The 5,234-nt window shown below is 36.5% G+C and overlaps 1 long non-coding RNA gene across 1 annotated transcript in view; it reads left to right on the top strand.

Annotated features, from left to right (window-relative positions):
* The window catches only part of LOC137658818 (uncharacterized), a 164,857-nt gene extending 159,623 nt beyond the window's left edge, over nucleotides 1–5,234 (top strand). Inside the window, exon 3 of the long non-coding RNA XR_011047441.1 lies at nucleotides 1–5,234. This exon is cut by the window's left edge and continues 585 nt beyond it. This is a non-coding gene — a long non-coding RNA (uncharacterized lncRNA).

Genomic DNA, 5,234 nt, shown 5'->3' with positions numbered 1-5,234 from the left:
TCTCTCTTCCTTTAACTTTCCCGTATCTCTTTTCCTCCTTTCCATTTCTCTTAGGAAATTTCAAAGATCATCGAAGTTAGGATTCGCTGTCTGTTCAATGTAGCTTCATTGTCTCATTACAAATGGTAGAGTTTTCCTTAGTTTGATAAGATTTCTGATTGAAAAAATTAAAGCATATTTGTCAAAAAACATCGGGAAATTTTTGTATTTAGGAATAATAGGAGGAATTAAGGTTGTTTTAAAAAGAGCAATAGCTTACTTTGGCTGTCAGGACAGGGCCTATGAAATTAGTTATATATTTGGATTAAAACAGGCTCACTTGTAGTTTGAGAAGTAAAAAATTTTAAAAGGGATATCACATTTTGAAAGCAATGTTAAGGAAAATGCAAAGAAGCATAATTTAAGTTGATATAAGAATCAAAATGATTTAATCAGTATGGCAATTTATTGTACCCATGGGAAAATAGCTCTTTCATCCCTTTGCAATAGAGTTAGAAACCTCTGTGCATCCACCCAATGCGCTTAAAAGGACGCAGCATATTCCCGCTCTATTTTTACACGGAAAATAATGATCGCCTTTTTTTAGGAGACTGTTATAACAGCTTCTCTTCATGGCTTTATGAGCAAAAATAAGCATCAACGAAGCGAGTCATGGTAAAGTGATGGTCATAACACCAACAACGACAGCCAAGGATGAGAAAATTTTATCCACGAAAGTATAGACGGCGATGACTGCTAATATGACCACTCTACGAAACTGGGTACATTCTTCTTCCACTTTTTCTCCTGCCTGGCTTATCATCCACTTATCTTTTCTATCGGGAGTTTCAAGACACTGGCTACCATGTTTTTCACTTGCTTGGCTATCTCAATTTCAAGACACTCGTTCCCATGCTTTTGTTTTTTACTCGCTCGGCTCTCTCTTCTTTTTCGTTTCACCCAGTTTCTTGGAGCACTTCAGTGTTATCGCGAAGTTTTGAGCGCTCTCCGACTTTCCAAACAATGAACCCTAATTGTTTCATCTTGTTTCCTCCTCGGCTTCATTGAATACTCACAATCTCTATCTCTCTTCGTCTCTCCACTCCCAACCCTTTCAATGTGTGTATCTTGCTTTCTTTCCTCTGCCGTTTTAGATATAACCTCCCAACAGACCCTTAAGCAACATGGAGAGATTATTTTCCACATTGTTAAATGAGAAAGACTGATCTACACAATTTAGATTTTACTAAAGAATTGTCTGCATATTTCTCATGCTTACATATCCTTTTTCCCCTTCGTTCTTTTCCTCTGTTTCTTTCTTCTTCTCTTTGAAGATGACGGTAGTCAAGGCATCTAGGAAGAATTTCGGTGTCAAAATGGCGCCCCTTCTAGTGTTTCTCATCTCCCTATTATTATTCCTTCATTGTAAAACGTAACTTTTTTGGACTCTTCTCCTCAGAACTAGCCTTTCCATCTTCCTAGTCGAAACCTATTTCTATAACTTTTCTCTTTTTATAGATCTACGAAATGGCACCATTGAATTAATCTGCATTTACTGTTGCATCATAGGCTTTTTCGTATTGGTGGATGGTCCATAGTAAAAGACATAAAATGAAAGTCAGTTACAGTACTGTTTACAAGGAATAGTAAGAACTTATTTACTCTTACATGCTGGAGATTTGCTTAAAAACCTAATATGTACAAGTAATGATATAGCTTTTTTGATGATTTAGAACTGAATAGGGTAGTGATGAGTAAAAAAAACAAAGTCAAGTGTCTGGTCAAGAGATTTATAAAACTTTATAGTCAGTTTGCTGGTCCTGACTGAAGTAATTCAACCGACGTAGTGCTTATAGTCTTTTCAGAATCTTCATTGCTAAAGATATCTAAACCTAAAGAAATTCAGAGGACAACTCAAATGTCAATTCAAAGGTCAGAGGTCAGTTCAGGGTTAGATGACAAAGAAAGAAAGGAAATGATGGCAAGTCCAAGTTGAATAATTGCCAACCCTTTAGACAATCCAGCAATTTGGCATTTAACCAATAATTTTGATTGCAAATCATAGAGGCTACTTTTGAATCCCAATATGTAATGGCATATGATTTGTAAGTTAGTCATTCCTTCACCTAAACCATAATCCTATAACCGTAACTGAAAAAAAGGCCAGTTGATACCTTATCTACTCCACCTTGTTGTCACCACGTGGACATCTGTATACCATATGCGTGTGCATCCTGTTAGTCGCAAGATATGCTTAGTCCGTTCTTTTAACTGCTATATGTCATGTGGTAATATTTGTGAGGCCATACATGTATGTTATTACTCGATTTCAATAATGTAATTGAGCCGGAGCGTTGGAAAAAAAAATGAACCAAAACATACTTATCATGTACTGACTCATCATTATAGAAGTGTATAAATTTCTCTCTGTGTATAAGTGTGAGTAATGTTGGTTTGATCATCAAATATCTTACAGAATCAGCAAACTTTGGTGATATTGTGGCTGGAAACCCGACTGACTAAGTAAAACTTCTAGAAATGATTGAGTTTGTGATGTTTGGTATACAATGTCATTGGGGATTTGTTTGCTAAGAAGTACAGACAACTTTCAGATTAAGAGAGTGAATTGAAGTTAAGTCACTACTAAACCAATATCACCAAGTAGTACTTCAAAACTCTCACTGAAAGGAATAGACCTTGTTCAATAAAGCGATTTAATCCAAGTTAGGGTGAGACCAAAGTTTGGTGGTTCCGTGGTATTCACAAAAACAAAAACGAACAAAAAAAAAAAAAGATTGTTACAGTGACCCCTACGGCACTGTTGCCTTATGGAATAGTGGAATGGTTAACTTTGCTAAAAAAAAAAAATTCCACATTAGCTTTCAGTAGATGTTTAACTGTTTAGAATGTGAGCTGAGACCAGTTAGTCAACTATCCTTAACTCTCCCCTTTTTGGGAATGTTTGTAGAAAACCTTCTTTTCAAAAGTTTAAAAAAAAAAAAAGTTAACCAACAGTACTTCTCCAAATTTCGTTTTAGTGTGTATAAGATAAGTGAAGCCCATGCGCGTGTGCGTTCAGATTGCCCGGAGCTTATCTCCGGACGGGGGCTCCTAGACAAGAGGTCGTAGCCCCACTGAAGCCAATAATAACCTCATACCTTCCATCCCAAATCCCAACCCCCCCAAGTACCTATTCCCAATCTGGCTGGTCACTTCCCATATTCACATACTGAGCCCAAACTAAGTTTAGGTGGTAATTGTTAGTTCTAGAATGATGACATGAAATACTTCACAATAATGATTTCAGTAATAACAACCCCTTATCGAAAGCCTTAACACGCCTTGCAAGTTGAGGAGGAACCAATCATTATCCCCTTTTACCAAACCATAACAAGAATAATGGTAGATAAAATAAAGATACAATAAGCTCCGATCATCATTAAATGTTGCTAGGTGGATGTGAACCTTTCAGTGTTCAGCTTGGCGGTATTTGTTTAGAGTATTTGCAGTCTGTGTAATCATTTTTCTGTTCAAGGCTGCAGAGAACAACACACATCACCCTGAAAAGAATACTATTCGCGTTGCTCTTTCCATCATGTCCAGGACTGTAACCTCACTGAAATACCATTTAATTATATTAATAGCGGTAATCCTAATACCAATCTGCACTCTTGTTTTTAAAAAAAATGCCAGCCGTAACACAACCTAGTGCTAATACCATCATCGGCAACTTTATAGTGATTGGGTAGGCCTATACACCAGAGCACATGGGTGTGTATTTGCCAGTTTGTAAGAAAGAACAGACAGGCAACTGAGGGCACATCTTGAGCCTCTTTCCACAACCTTTGGTTTTCATCATGTTCTCGCTGCTTGGTGGTAATGGAAACCAAACTTACGACATCCATAGAGAACTGAGGAATGACAATACTATATTTTTGCTATTTTCTCATCTTTCTAGAGTGAATAAAGAGGTATTTTACACACTACATTTTATCCTTTCTAATTTTTTGGAAATATTTTTTTGAAGCTAAACTAGTCGCGTGGGAGCAGATGTGTAATGCTTGATTAGTGTCTTGTAATGTGGGACTTACTGGCGACAGGATTTTCTTCAACGTTCAAGAAAACTGTATGATCCCCCTAAGGTCATAGCAAACTCACACAAAAATGATGTGTTTACAACTTTTGGTACGATGAAAATCCTGCAAGTAAACTCGAACGCTTTTGTAACTCACGTAGTCCAATACAGTAGATAGATAGTAGAGCGGTGATTGGCACGGCAACAAACTACAGCACAGCTCCAAATTGTTTCTTGATTAAGTCTAGATACACAATCAAGTTATGTAAAGACATTTGCTACAAGTAATATTGGGAATTAGCTAAGCAACATGATCCATTGGCATTACAATTTATAAACTTTCAAACAAGCGCAGTCATCACGCCAAGCACAATTTCATACCCAACGAAGTCTGCTTTAACATATCCGAATAAAGAGCAGCTTGAACAAACCCTACCTTCCCTTTTGTACTGAAACTTATTTGCAAAAGAAATACGTCTCGGCTTTGCTGTGTATAAAGAAAATACAGCCGGTAGGTATTTTAGTGTTTTGCATTCGTAGCCTCTAGTCCATACCAGTCGTGCGTTGTAGATAAGCAAGAGCAGGAAGCTTCTAGAAGATTTTGGCGTCAGCATTAAGAAGCAAACGCTGTTAACGAGACTCCACTCCTCAGAGCCTTAGATTCATCTTCTACACTTGGTGTTTAATAATAAAAAAAGAGAATCAGCACATAAATGCTTTGCTGGCTATCACTGAACCGGATAAAATCATCTTCCATATCAGTGCCTCACCATCTTCTCCTTTTTATAGTTTGATGTTTGACAAAATTGGACGAAGAATCCCAAATTCACTTTAGGAATATAGAGTTATTACAGGGCAAAAGAATAACATTCTGGACAATCTATTTTTTCTATTTACATGGTTTTTGGGTACAAGATTTATTTTCTGAAAGTATGTAAAGATTTCTGATCAACGCAGCATGCGATGTATATTTTCAGCAGTGCTGTCAATGAGTAAACAAATATATATTTCAGTCTTTTCATAAAGATGTGTTTTATGGTGTCATATACAATTCATATATACAAGTACTTATATATAAATATATACATACGTATTCAGTCAGTTATTTAGATGTTGAGGAGACTGCCAATTAATCCAAATCTAATTGCATATTGAATGTGATGAATAAAAAATTGTATTA

Source organism: Palaemon carinicauda, chromosome 1 (assembly GCF_036898095.1).
Source record: "Palaemon carinicauda isolate YSFRI2023 chromosome 1, ASM3689809v2, whole genome shotgun sequence".
In the NCBI taxonomy this organism is placed as follows: domain Eukaryota; kingdom Metazoa; phylum Arthropoda; class Malacostraca; order Decapoda; family Palaemonidae; genus Palaemon; species Palaemon carinicauda.
The sequence above is the reverse complement of the archived record's forward strand: the minus strand, read 5'-3'. Positions and strand labels throughout refer to the sequence as shown.